The following is a 15,655-nucleotide window of genomic DNA, read 5'->3' as shown; positions in this document are numbered from 1 at the left end:
CCGGACAGTCCCATTGGATCGGGGACGGTTGGGAGGTTCCTGTATATAAGTTGTGTGTGATAATTGTAGAATTATTAATGTCTTAGCATAAAAGGATGTACCTGAGTGTTTGTGCCGGGGTCCACATGCATGGAGGGGTTGAGGCGGTGCTGGCTGTATTATACAGACGGCATCTGCCTGTAACAGTAGTAACCAGAAACTACTAGAACTCTGCACCAAAATGAAGCAAATCCTTATTCTGGGACCTTCGCCTTGTACGTAACACCCCCGGATCCGGTACAAGCCGGGCAGATGTTCTCATTCATGTCATTTTCTGCTTAAGGTTCTGCGGTTTTCTGGCCAACTATAAAAAAGAAAAAGCATAAAACAATATTTGTTTCTGCTGCATTGACATAAGTACAATCTTTCATGATATATAAATCTATTACACGTCGGGTCAATGCTGTAAAGGACAGTAAAGTGCCATGGTTGTGGTTGTGGTTTTGGGGTCACTCTTCTTCCCTCCCAAAAATGCAATCAGAAACTTGTAACTACTGATCTCTCCACAAGAAGAAGCCGACAACTCCATCAATGGGATCATTTTATAAAATTAGGTCTTCGCAAGATGAAAATGGTCTCACAAACCACATTTTTTTTCTAAATGTTCATAAAAAACCCCCAAACAAACAAAAATAATAACCTTACTTTGATTTTTTCCCCATTTTTCAATACTTTATGTGCTAAATTGAATGTTGTCATTCCAGACAACAACTAGTCCCACAAAACACAAGCCCTCCGTCTATGTGAATGGAAAAACAAAGTTATATTTTTTGGGAAAAAGGGGAGGAAAAAACAAAAAATTGGTCTTGTCAGAATAATGTAATTGCTATATATATATTTTTTTAAAATTTAATAATTTTACCCCAAAATTGTGATCTGTTATAAAATTATCATTCTTCATGCGAGATTAATCATTAGTCTGTAATAAATCCAAACATCTGGAAGATGTAGAACAATATATCTGATTCTCTTTTGCCTGGATAAGCGCCTCCTTTCTGTGATTGAGAAAACACTTGAAAGATTCAGAAAGTCCGATGAGTTTTTGGAGCTTATTGTAAAGGGCCTTAATGACGACCTGGGAAAGAAACCACCAGAAACAAAGGATCCGACCAGGTAAGTTCTAATGATCCCATCTGATAAAATGATCAGCTTTATTTCCATGGGATTGTTCTGTAGAAGAGATGGGACCTGCAGCGTTTTCATCCTGAACTTCACTATGTATAGATGTAGCAAAGCTTAATGTGACAATTCACACAGCGCATTGATAAACTGTCTCAGAAGGTTAGCTCTCATAACAGAATTAACATCACTTATAGTGGAACTAAACTTACAATTTATTTTCAGAATTGTGAAAATTATGGCACTTTGCAAAGCACTTCATTAGTTTCTTTGGCGTCATATCCATAAAATGATCATATTAAAGTGGCCTCCAGACCCTGCTTTTCCCCAGTGCAGGAGCGTTGCTGGGGTCCTAAGAGATCAGGGACCCCAGCCCCAAAGTACATGTTTCCCCATATAACCTCCCTGCCACTTAAAAGAGGATTTATACATATATAATTACAGTATACCACTGCTACTAATCTAAAATACACTATACAAAGACCAATATTCCCAAAATTACTACTATACAAGGCCAAAATGATCCTGCTACACAATGTCCTCTACCATCACCACCACACAGTGAGTCCATATATGAAAGAAAACCCCGCAGGGTAAAAAACCATCAAAGGAGTCCAGGGAGTATAAAATCTATCATATTTATTCAGCAATAGAACAATAGGATGATGGGGGAAGGGACACAACACATATGTGATTGTTAGACATGTAAGCAAAAAAACCATGGCACGCAAGGAAGGGGCCATTCCAGGTATAATGGCTGTCTATAGGATCATCATGGGTGTACTAAAATATCCCAAAATAGACACCGCATATATTCCACTGGGGGCAACAGTAATCATATGCAGGTGCATCTCACTAAATTAGAATATCATCAAAAAGTTAACTGATTTCAGTTCTTCAATACGAAAAGTGAAACTCCTATATTATATAGAGTCATTACAGAGAGAGAGATCTATTTCAAGTGTTTATTTCTGTTAATGTTGACGATTATGGCTTACAGCCAATGAAAACACAAAAGTCATTTTCTCAGTAAATTAGAATAATTAACAAAAAACAACTGCAACGGCTTCCTAAGTGTTTAAAAATGTTCCATAGTCTGTTTCAGTAGGCTCCACAATCATGGGGAAGACTGCTGACTTGACAAATGCCAAGAAGGCAGTCATTGACAGCATCCACGAGGTCCCAGAGTTCCAATTTTCCTTTGGAAATCAAGGTCCCAGAGTCTGGAGGAAGAGTGGAGAGGCCACAATCCAAGCTGCTGGAGGTCTAGTGTGAAGTTTCCACAATCAGTGATGGTTTGTGGAGCCATGTCATCTGCTGGTGTAGGTCCACTGTGTTTTATCAACACCAAAGTCAGCGCAGTCGTCTACCAGGACATTTTACAGCACTTCATGCTTCCTTCTGCTGACACCTGTCCACACTGCCAAAAGTACCAATACCTGGTTTACACACAACAGTATCACTCGACTTAATTGGTCAGCAAACTTACCTGACCTTAACCCCATAGAGCATCTATTATAGAGAATCTATGGGGTATTGTCAAGAGGAAGATGAGAGACACCAAACCCAACAAAGCAGACGAGCTGAAGGCTGCTATCAAAGCAACCTGGGCTTCCATAACACCTCAGCAGTGCCACAGGCTGATCGCCTCCATGCCACATTGCCGCATTGATGCAGTAATTAATGCAAAAGGAGCCCTGACCAAGTATTGAGGGCATTTACTGAACATACATTTCAGTAGAACAACATTTCGGATTTTAAAAACATTTTTCAAGCTGATGTTATAAAGTATTTTAATTTACTGAGATAATGACTTTTGTGATTTTATTGGCTGTAAGCCATAATCAGTGGCGTACCGCCAATGGTGGCAGGCCACACCACTGCTATGGGGCCCGTGAGCCTCGGGGAAGCGAGGAGGATAGGTGAGTATTGGGGGGTGGGAGGTTGCGGCGGCGGAGGAGCGGGCACACGCAGTAGCGGCTGCTGTAGCTACCACGTGTGCCCGCTGCTAAAGGGACATGAATATTCCCTCTTCTCCACTTCCATGGGCGTGGAGAAGAAGGAATATTCATTCTCTTTAGTAGCGGGCACGGAGGAGCGCTGAGCTGTGGCTCCTGCTTACAGTTCCCGCTACTAAAGAGAACGCATATTCACGCTTGTCAACGCTCATAGTCCCGGTGTGGAGAGGAGTGAATATGCCGGCAGCAGCAGCAGCTCACCTCGGCAACTGAGAGCGCGCGCTGCTCAGATACCCGCATCAGCTGCTGGCAGACAGAACACAGGAGCTCTGGAGCAGAGGTGAGGAAGGAAGGTGAGTATAAGTGTTTATTTTTTGTGTGTGCAGTGATGGGGCCACACATACCAGGATTGGGGAGTGAGGGGGCCACACATACCAGGATTGGGGGATGAGGGGTGCCATATGTACCAGGATTGGGGGATGAGGAGTGCCATACATACCAGGATTGGAGGATGAGGGGGGGGCTATGCATACCAGGATTGGTGATGAGGGAGCCATACATACCAGGATGGTGAAATTTTCCAGTAGCTGCTGCATTTCCCACCCTAGGCTTATACTGAACTCAATACATTTTCCCAGTTTTTTTGTGGTAAAATTAGGGGCCTCGGCTTATACTCGGGTCGTCTTATTTAAAACATACGGTGTTTTAAAATCAGTGAGTACGTGGTGCCCATAATACTGCAGGACTGTGTGGTGCATTATGCTATATGGGGGCTGCATTTTACCCTTTGAGGTGTGAAATATACTGTATGGAGGACTATGGGGAGTGCATTATATTCTATCGAGGACCATGGGAAGTTCATTATACTATGTGGAGGATTATGGGGGGTGCATTATACTATATGGAGGATTTTGGAGGGTGCATTATACTATATGGAGGATTATGGGTGGCATATTATACTATATGGAAGTCTATGTGGGGCCATTATGATATTTTGAGGGCTATGTGGGGGGCCGTTATACTGTATGAAAGCAATTATACGGTGTGAAGGTTTGTGTGGGGTCCATCATACTGTTTGGAGGGCTAGTGTGGGCCATTATACTGTATGTAGGCCCATTATACTGTATGGAGGGCTGTGTGGGGTCATTATACTGTTTGGAGGGCTAGTGTGGGCCATTATACTGTATGTAGGCCCATTATACTGTATGGAGGGCTGTGTGGGTCCATTATACTGTTTGGAGGGCTAGTGTGGGCCATTATACTGTATGTAGGCCCATTATACTGTATGGAGGGCTGTGTGGGAGTCACAGTTGGGGGAATCATACTGTGTTAGGGTCACCATACTTTGCCTTGGGAGTTGAAGTGGGGTACAATAAGGTCATTATACTGTTCATGTAGAGGCTAATGTGGAGGAATGCACCATGGGGGTATCATACTGTGTTTGGGGGGCACTTTTATTGGCATCATACTTCATGGGAGCAATGAAAGAGGGATCTAGGACTTCAGTAGGAGGAAAATTAGAAAAACGAAGTAAAGGCTGGAAAGTTGTGAGATCGGCTCTTCTGTGACACAGACAAATATTTAGTTATTCTTTTGGTGGGGGGGTCCAATTAGAGCTTCTGCTATGGGGTCTCATGATTTCTATGTGCTCCCCTGGCCATAATCATCAACATTAACAGGAATAAACACTTGAAATAGATCACTTTGATTGTAATGACTTTATATAATATATGAGTTTCATTTTCAGCATTGAAGAACTAAAATAAATAAACTTTTTGATGATATTCTAATTTAGTGAGATGCACCTGTATATATAAGGGGTGTGGGTGCCATCATACTATAAGGGGCTATGGGAGTCATCATGCTATATATAAGGGGCAGTGGGGCCATCATATTATATAAAATGGGGAGTGGGTGCCAGAATACAGTTTATAAGGGGCTGTGGGGCCATCATACAGTATAAAGGAAGCTGTAGGGGCCATAATATAGTGTACAAGTGGGTGTGGGGGCCATCATACAGTATATATTGGGCTGCGGGGGCCATCATATAGTACTGTATATATGGGGCTGTGAGGGCCATTATACAGGATATAGGGAGTTGTATGGACCATCATGCCAGTTATAAGGAGTTATAGAGACCATCATACAGTGCATAGGGAGCTGTGGAGACCATCAGACAATGCATAGGGAGCTGTGGGAACCATTATGCAGTGCATAGGGAGCTGTGGGGACCATCATGCAGTGCATAGGGAACTGTGGGTTCCATCATACAGTGCATAGGGAGCTGTGGGGACCATTATGCAGTGCATAGGGAGCTGTGGGGACCATTATGCAGTGCATAGGAAGCTGTGGGGACGATCATGCAGTGCATAGGGAGCTGTGTGGACCATCATACAGAGCGTAGGGAGCTGTGGGGACTATCATACAGTACATAAGGAGCTGTGGGGACCATCATACAGTGTAAAAGGAGCCGTGGGGACCATCATACAGTGTATAAGGAGCCGTGGGGACCATCATACAGTGCATAAGCTGCTGCAGGGATCATCATACAGTGCGTAGAGAGCTGTGGGGACCATCAGACAATGCATAGGGAGCTGTGGAGACCATCATACAGTGCCTAAGGAGCTGTGGGGACCATCATACAGTGCATAGGGAGATGTGGGGACCATCATACAGGACATAGGGAGCTGTAGGGACCATCAGACAATGCATAGGGAGCTGTGGAGACCATCATACAGTGCCTAAGGAGCTGTGGGGACCATCATACAGTGCATAGGGAGATGTGGGGACCATCATACAGCGCATAGTGAGCTGTGGGGACCATTATGCAGTGCATAGGGAGCTGTGGGGACCATCATACCGAGTGTAGGGAGCTGCTTGGACCATCATACAGTGCATAAGGAGTCATGGGGACCATCATACAGTGTATAAGGAGCCGTGGGGACCATCATTCAGTGCATAAGGAGCTGCAGGGACCATCATACAGTGCGTAGAGAGCTATGAGGACCATCATACAATGCATAGGGAGCTGTGGAGACCATCATACAATGCATAGGGAGCTGTGAAGACCATCATACAGTGCATAGGGCACTGTGGGGACCATCATGCAGAGCGTAGGGAGCTGTGGGGACCATCATACAGAGCATAGGGAGCTGTGGGGACCATCATACAGAGCATAGGGAGCTGTGGGGACCATCATACAGTGTCTAGGGAGCTGTGGGGACCCTCATACAGTATCTAAGGAGCTGTGAGGACCATCATACAGTGTGTAGGGAGCTGTGGGGACCATCATACAGTGTATAGGGAAGTATGAGGACCATCATACAGTATCTAAGGAGCTGTGGGGACCATCATACAGTGTGTAGGGAGCTGTGGGGACCATCATACAGTGTATAGGGAAGTATGAGGACCATCATACAGTATCTAAGGAGCTGTGGGGACCATCATACAGTTCATAGTGAGCTGTGGGGACCATCAAACAGAGCGTAGATAGCTGTGGGGACCATCATACAGTGCATAGGGAGCTGTGGGTTCCATCATGCAAAGAATAGATAGCTGTGGGGACCATCATACAGTGCATAGGGAGCTGTGGGTTCCATTATACAGGGCATAGGGAGCTGTGGGAACCATCATACAGAGCATAGAGAGCTGTAGGGACCATTATGCAATGCATATGGAGCTGTGGGGACCATCATATAGTGCATGGGGGAGCTGTGGGGATCATCATACAGTGTCTAGGGAGCTGTGGGGACCCTCATACAGTATCTAAGGAGCTGTGGGGACAATCACACAGTGTGTAGGAGGCTGTGGGGACCATCATACAGTGTCTAGGGAGCTGTGGGGACCATCGTACAGTATCTAAGGAGCTGTGGGGACCATCATACAGTGTATAGGGAGCTGTGGGGACCATCATACAGAGCGTAGGGAGCTGTGGGGACCATGATACCAGTGCATATGGACCTGTGGGTACCATCATACAGTGCATAGGGAGCTGTGGGGACCATCATACAGAGCGTAGATAGCTGTGGGGACCATCATACAGTGCATAGGGAGCTGTGGGGACCATCATACAGTGCATAGGGAGCTGTGGGGACCATCATACAGAGCATAGAGAGCTGTAGGGACCATTATGCAATGCATATGGAGCTGTGGGGACCATCATACAGTGCATAGGGGAGCTGTGGGGATCATCATACAGTGTCTAGGGAGCTGTGGGGACCCTCATACAGTATCTAAGGAGCTGTGGGGACAATCATACAGTGTGTAGAAAGCTGTGGGGACCATCATACAGTGTGTAGGGAGCTGTGGGGACCATCATACAGTGTATAGGGAGCTGTGGGGACCATCATACAGAGCGTAGGGAGCTGTGGGGACCATCATACCAGTGCATATGGAGCTGTGGGTATCATCATACAGTGCATAGGGAGCTGTGGGGCCCATGATACAGAGCGTAGATAGCTGTGGGGACCATCATACAGTGCATAGGGAGCTGTGGGGACCATCATACAGTGCATAGGGAGCTGTGGGGACCATGATACAGTGCATATGGAGCTGTGGGGACCATCATACAGGGCATAGGGAGCTGTGGGGACCATCATACAGAGCGTAGGCAGCTGTGGGGACCATCATACAGAGCGTAGGCAGCTGTGGGGACCATGATACAGTGCATATGGAACTGTGGGTACCATCATACAGGGCATAGGGAGCTGTGGGGACCATCATACAGGGTATAGGGAGCTATGGGGATCATCATACAGTGCGTAGGGAGCTGTGGGGACCATCATACAGTACATAAGGAGCCATGGGGACCATCATACAGTGTATAAGGAGCCGTGGGGACCATCATTCAGTGCATAAGGAGCTGCAGGGACCATCATACAGTGCGTAGAGAGCTATGAGGACCATCATACAATGCATAGGGAGCTGTGGAGACCATCATACAATGCATAGGGAGCTGTGAAGACCATCATACAGTGCATAGGGCACTGTGGGGACCATCATGCAGAGAGTAGGGAGCTGTGGGGACCATCATACAGAGCATAGGGAGCTGTGGGGACCATCATACAGAGCATAGGGAGCTGTGGGGACCATCATACAGTGTCTAGGGAGCTGTGGGGACCCTCATACAGTATCTAAGGAGCTGTGGGGACCATCATACAGTTCATAGTGAGCTGTGGGGACCATCAAACAGAGTTTAGATAGCTGTGGGGACCATCATACAGTGCATAGGGAGCTGTGGGTTCCATCATGCAGAGCGTAGATAGCTGTGGGGACCATCATACAGTGCATAGGGAGCTGTGGGTTCCATTATACGGGGCATAGGGAGCTGTGGGGACCATCATTCAGAGCATAGAGAGCTGTAGGGACCATTATGCAATGCATAGGGAGCTGTGGGGACCATCATACAGTGCATGGGGGAGCTGTGGGGATCATCATACAGTGTCTAGGGAGCTGTGGGGACCCTCATACAGTATCTAAGGAGCTGTGGGGACAATCATACAGTGTGTAGGAAGCTGTGGGGACCATCATACAGTGTCTAGGGAGCTGTGGGGACCATCGTACAGTATCTAAGGAGCTGTGGGGACCATCATACAGTGTGTAGGGAGCTGTGGGGACCATCATACAGTGTATAGGGAGCTGTGGGGACCATCATACAGAGCGTAGGGAGCTGTGGGGACCATCATACCAGTGCATATGGAGCTGTGGGTACCATCATACAGTGCATAGGGAGCTGTGGGGACCATCATACAGAGCGTAGATAGCTGTGGGGACCATCATACAGAGCGTAGGCAGCTGTGGGGACCATGATACAGTGCATATGGAACTGTGGGTACCATCATACAGGGCATAGGGAGCTGTGGGGACCATTATGCAGTGCATACGGAGCTGTGGGGACCATCATACAGGGTATAGGGAGCTATGGGGACCATCATGCAGTGTATAGGGATCTGTGGGTACCATCATACAGTGCATAGGGAGCTGTGGGGACCATCATACAGTGTGTAGTGAGCTGTGGGACTATCATACAATATACAGGGTGCTATGGGGGCACTCAGGACATTATTTCTTTTAAATGGGTGCATCATCCGAAATTTCTTCTTTCACCACCCCGAAATCATCGTCCATAGACTTGAAGAAGAACTTTGTAGTTGGGTATAGTTTGATTGTGGCTTTAAGGGGGCATTATTACTTAAAGGGGATACTCAACGGTATTTGTTGCTTGGAGGGAACACTTCAGATATTGAAACTTTCATAAGAGAATATCTGGCATTATTACTTGCTAGGTAGCACAGTGGGGTCTTTACTACTTTCTATGGGACGCTATTATTTTTATAGGTCCCCTCTATCTGGCACACAGTCTTTGTAGCATTAATTGGTGGAGGGTAATCATAGTAATGACATAATTTTTGAAGTATTGAGGTTCCTATTCCACGTGGGAAGAGCAGGCAGCATGGGGAGGTTGTGCAGGGTGGGAATAGATGGGGACGGTGCTGGGAATGTGAGAAGTCAGATGGTCTTTGTACAGTGTGTTTTTTATGTAGAGGCAATGGTCATATCATAATACTATGTACTCACTGTGTAGTGTTGATGGTAGAGGGCATTGTGTAGGGGGATTATTATTGCCTTGTATAGAAGTCATTTTGGGAATATTGGTCTTTCAGTTGTGTATTTTAGGTTAGCAACAATGGTGTACTGTAATTATATATGTATAGGTCCTCTTTTAAGTGGCGGGGAGGTTGTATGGGGAAACACCTACTTTGGGGCTTTGGCCCCTGATATTTTAGGACCCTGGCAACATCCCGGTATACAAGGGATATCGGGCACAAAGTGTTCTGGAGGTTTCCTTTACAGTATGAAGCATTTTCCACACAGTATCCTTCCTCTGTAATATACTCCAGGACTGGTGAGGCGCACTGTCGCTCCCTATTTTGCCATAACTCGGCCTCGGCACTGCAGTGCTGATCAGCAGGTCTGCTTACTTGTTCTTCGGTTTCGCGCACTATGTCTTCCACTACTGGCGCCCTTGAACCCTTGCACTCGTGACTCCCACTAGTACATCATATTCAGTGCTGCTTTGGGGTCCGTAACTCGGCGTCCAATCCAAGGACCCGTCTCTGTAAGGCCACTCTGTCTCATCGGTCCAAAAAAGTCGGGCGCACTTCATGGCCGCCTCATATAGAATGAATGGAGCAGCATTTTAGCATGCGTACCACCGTTCCAATCTAAAGGGGATGAAGGTTCCTGTAGATTGGAGCTTGTTTTCATTGGACAACCCCTTTAATTTTTCACACCCTGTTTCTGCATTTAAGTCTATTTTTTGGTAAATATTGGATGACCTGGTGTAATTTGTGATGTGTTGTTCTTCACCTGAGGTTGTATTGACCTCATTTTATAACTTCTAAGGACCAGACTTTTTTTTAATATATCCTGAATAGAACACAATAGAATTGTATGGAAAACATTATTGTGTTCTTCACAATTCAAGGCGACGTGTCCTTATGAGATCTTTTTCTTGAAGGTATATGGCCCTCAGGTTCTTTATCACCATGCAATCTGAAGAGCCAACTTAGACTAAGAGTGGCCACCACTGGGCATACACCATGGTGCAGCAAGGGCTAGCAATCTGTCCCTCCAATTGTGTGGGTACTTATTGCTTAGGGAATGTCAGTCCAATTCTTCTTTTAAGAGGGTTCACTGTCTGTGCATCTCTGTGCCCGAAGAATATTAACCTGGTGTTACTGTATTACTGCTGTTCCAAGTGGCAAGCACATGGTTCTCTTAGAGACAGGACCCTTGTTTAAACCCAAGTAGACTTGAATTGGAAAGGCCACTGGTCTGGACCAGGACTCTGGTTGTGGACGGTGATGGCGGCATGCACGGTTTCTATGTACGTGTCTGTGTGTAGTCAGAAAAGCATTTCAGTGGTGGCCTAATAACTGCAAGGAGCGACGGAGGTGTTGGAGAAAGGTAAACGAGTGGCTGCAGAACGGTTGGTAAATGTGGCCACTTCATGGGAATAGTGGCCACTGATGACTGAGGCCTCCCTCCTGGTTTGGTCCTGGAGCCCCCCGGCCACTTGTTGAACATCTTTCCTGTTTTTTACTGTTACACAAGCCCCTGTGTCTCCTGTATTCTGCAGCTGCGTCCCGTTCTTCAGTCTTCTTTCTGTAGCATGGTGTGTACGACGTCCTGGATGCAATGTTACTGCTCCATCACAGACTGAACCCCAGAACAATTGTCATGGAATTTGGTACCAGAGTTCTCTCTGTGTATGGAGCCCCCATATTTTGTGATTACTCTTATCATTCTCACTGTGGAAGGTGAAATCCAGGAAAAAAAACCACACAAAACAATATATATATATAATTAATTTTTTTATTGAAATAGCAATAAGCAACATTGTAATGAAAATATTACTGGTCCTTTAAGAAATGAAACTATGGTCACAGTCACTCTCAGATTGGCCCCGGTGGAGACCACAAAACGAGCTGCGGTCATTGGGGACCACCTGAGAGTCATTGGGACCCAAAGATCCAGAAGAAGGCAAAGAAACCCCCCCAAAAGAATTCTGATTCAGGGGGGAAAAAAATTCCTTCCTGACCCCATTTCTGGCGATCGGATATTTCCCTGGATCTCGTGTATCCTGCTGCATATTGCTGTATATAACATAGGCTTACGTCATGTGAACAATGGCCAAATAGCTGTTGGCTGAGAACTCGTCCTGTATGATAAAATCTGCGATGGAGGTTCCTAATACGGCTTCCAACGAAGATGTGACATCATCCAAATGTGTATAAGAACTAGCGAGTGATAAAGGAGACAATGGCTGGTAGGTAATAAGTCATTACCTGTCTGCCAATATCTTCTTCTGGAAGACTTCAAGATATCATGTATTACATATTACATATTATTCTGAAAGAGCACCATGTAATACCACATGTGTCCTGGAGAGGCCACTACGTCCAGCAAAACACAGCTGATTGCTGAGGGTGTTCACTGCCGGACCCCCGACTATCAACTGATCGCCTGCAAGTCCTCATTTGGGGACAGGAGTTGTTCACACTTGGCATATTTTGTGATTCATGAGGGGAGGACAGTAGCCGGATATAGACTTTTTCTATAAAGTCAGATTAAAGGGGTTTTCAGGAATGTTTTTATGTAATATATAGGAGGGTCCCAGTGGTGGAGAAAACACACAGAGCTTTACTTTCTCCTGCTGCTCCAGCTCTGGATCTTCAGCGCTGCCTGTGGTTTATTGTGACTGGCTGCAGGGGTGATGGCTCAACTTCAGCACACATCATTGCTGCAGCCAATCACTGAGCTTAGAAGCTCTGTCAGCATGGCCCACTAAGCCAAGTGATTGGCTGCAGAGCTGCAGTCATGATGTCACCCTTGAAGCCAGTGACTAAAGATCAGCGGCAGCGGTGAAGTGCTGGAGCTGGAGCAGGAGGTAGTAAAGCTTCATCTCTTCTACTTAAGTGACGATTTATAGGATTTATATTTAAGTGATGAAAAAAAATTCAGAAATTTGTAAAAAAAATAATAAAAATAATTTGCTTGTGTCGCCACTTTCCGAGATCTGAAAGCCGCGGCGTTTTCATGTTTTGGGAATGGGGCTGCGTGAGGGCTAGTTTTTTGCACCACAGACTGATGGTTATATTGAGATCATTTTGGGGTATATACAATGTTTTGATTGTCTGTTATTATATATTTTTTTCTTGTTGCAACGACTGAAAATCTGTAATTCTGGCATTTTATGTAATGTTCTAGTTACGCCGTTTACTAAATGGATTAATTTATTTTATATTTTGATGGATTTGACTTTTACAAACGCAGCGATACCAAATATGTGTATTTTTTAAATGTTTTATATTTCTTAATTTTTAATGGGGGGAAAACTGGGATGATTTGAACTTTTATACTTTTTCATTTTTTTTACTTTTCACTGTATTTGTTCGTCTCTTTAGGGGGCTTGAACCTGCGATCATCTGATTGCTTGTGCTATATACAGCATTGCTGTATATAGCAGAAATCACGGTCTCCTATGAACACTAGCTACAGGCTGGCTGTCACAGGAATCCAGTGATGACAGACACAGGGATCTTCAGTGATCAAGTCACGGGTGCGCCAATGAAGAGATGGAATGGTGCACCCCCTGCTGGCGCACATTAAATGCCGCTGTCACAGACTGATAGCAAGATTTAATAGGCTAACTGTCGTGGGCAGAGCTCTGCTCAACCTGCGACTGTTAGAGGCATATGATTGCTGAATAACACAGCCATCATCTGCCGAGAAAGATGCAGACTCGGCGTGTGAGCCTGCAAGAAATGCGGGGAGCAGAATTATGACGGATATAGTCCTTCATAAGTTAAGATGCATTTCTTAGTTAAAGAGTGACCGTCATTAACTGTATTTTCTAGACTATATGACGCACTTTTTAACAACAAAAAATCTTGCTCAGTATTGTGTGCGTCCTATAGACCAGTGGTCCCCAACCTTTTTTGCACCAGGGACCGGCTTGAAGCAAGATCATTTTTCCATGGCCCAGCAAGGAGGGGGTGGGGTGGGCGGGGCTTTGGTCATATGGGGGCGGGGTAATGGAGGGATTTGGAGTTTAGTGCATACTTATCATATAGTGTAGACCAGGTCCCCGCCAGGAGCTATGCCAGGAGCCCCACATAATGTGCTGTGCCAGGAGCCGCATCACTGAGGCCCCATCACGCCCTGCAGCAGGACAGGGCAGCTGTCCTGACAGCTGCTGTTCAGCTGCATTTACTTCATCCCAGGGGCGGACACAGACTGTAGTGGGCCCCTGTGCAAGAAATTTTTGGGGGCCCCCCCCCGCCCTTCATAAGGCAACAAAGTTATTTAAACATAACCCCCCCATGTGCATCTCTCACCCCCCCATGTGCAGCTCACCCCCGTGCATCTCTCATCCCCCTCCGTGCATCTCTCATCCCCATCCGTGCATCTCTCATCCCCCTCCGTGCATCTCTCATCCCCCCGTGCATCTCTCACCCCCCCGTGCATCTCTCATCTCTCCCCTCCCTCCCATGTGCATCTCTCATCTCTCCCCTCCCCCCATGTGCATCTCTCATCTCTCCCCTCCCCCCCATGTGCATCTCTCATCTCTCTCCTCCCCCCATGTGCATCTCTCATCTCTCCCCTCCCCCCCATGTGGATCTCTCATCTCTCCCCTCCCCCATGTGCATCTCTCCCCTCCCCCCCATGTGGATCTCTCATCTCTCCCCTCCCCCATGTGCATCTCTCATCTCTCCCCTCCCCCCCATGTGGATCTCTCATCTCTCCCCTCCCCCATGTGCATCTCTCATCTCTCCCCTCCCCCCATGTGCATCTCCCATTCCCCCCACTCCTAGTTAATTGTATTTAAAAAAAAATAAAACTTGTTATACTTACCCCCATGCGATCCCTGCAGAATCCTGGCGCTCGTCCAAATCGCTGACACCAGGTTCTCCTGACTTCCGGCCATGTGACGGCGCCGTCACATGACCGGAAGTCAGGGGAATCATGAAGGTGCTGCCGCAGCAGCGCAGCGCTAAGATGTTCCGGACCCGGCGCTTAGCATGCGGCCGGGGGCCCCATGAGGAGAGAGACGCACAAGAGGGGGGCTCCGAGGGGGCTCCTACCGGCCGGGCCCCATACTGGAGTCAGGGCAGTCATGCCCTGATGGCGGCCCTGCTGGAGGCTGGAGGGGCCCCCTCTCCCCGCGGACCGGCTGAAAAACCCCAACGGCCCGGTCCTGGTCCGCGGACCGGCGGTTGGGGACCTCTGCTATAGACCAGAAGCAGCGTCCTATCAAGTATGCTTATCATGTGTCTGGCACCTGCCGGAGCAGATTTCAGCTGAACATGGGAGTGCCAGGTGTCAGACCCTCCAATCTCATACTGATGAGCTATCTTACAGGTAGGTCATCAATTCTTAAGTCCCAAATAACCCTTTAAGGGGACTGGGAATGAAATCACCACCAAGGCACCAACAGAATAATAAATATGTCCTTGTATAAACTGTTGGTTCATTATAAGCTCATTGTCTACACAATGCAGAAATGAATGATTTATACAGGGGCATCTTTATAAACTCATTACACAGTGGTATTTCACAATGGTGGTGGTTTAGGGGCCTGAAATGAAGTGATGGGTTACCTTTAATACATACATGAACATTCACACACATACACACTCACCTCAACACACACATACACACACAGACACAAATACACACTCACCTCTATACACATACAATAAACACACGTGCACACACCCCTTCAGTGCTGCAGTGCTCGGGACACAAACACACAGCCCATAAGTGCAGGGACACACAAACCATCACACAGCCACCCCTTTATTGAAAGGGTCACAGAGACACACCCCTTCATTTCTGGGGTCACAGACACACATCCCTTTGGTGCTGGGGTCACACACACAGCCCTTCAGTGCTGCATTTCAGGGGACATGTACACGTGTGCCAAACACGCGAGCAGAAACCCCTTCAGTGCTGCAGTGTTGAGGAAACAAGCA

The sequence above is a fragment of the Phyllobates terribilis genome, unplaced genomic scaffold (assembly GCF_046119375.1).
Source record: "Phyllobates terribilis strain yellow unplaced genomic scaffold, ASM4611937v1 Scaffold_200__1_contigs__length_3551848, whole genome shotgun sequence".
In the NCBI taxonomy this organism is placed as follows: Eukaryota; Metazoa; Chordata; class Amphibia; order Anura; family Dendrobatidae; genus Phyllobates; species Phyllobates terribilis.
The sequence above is the reverse complement of the archived record's forward strand: the minus strand, read 5'-3'. Positions refer to the sequence as shown.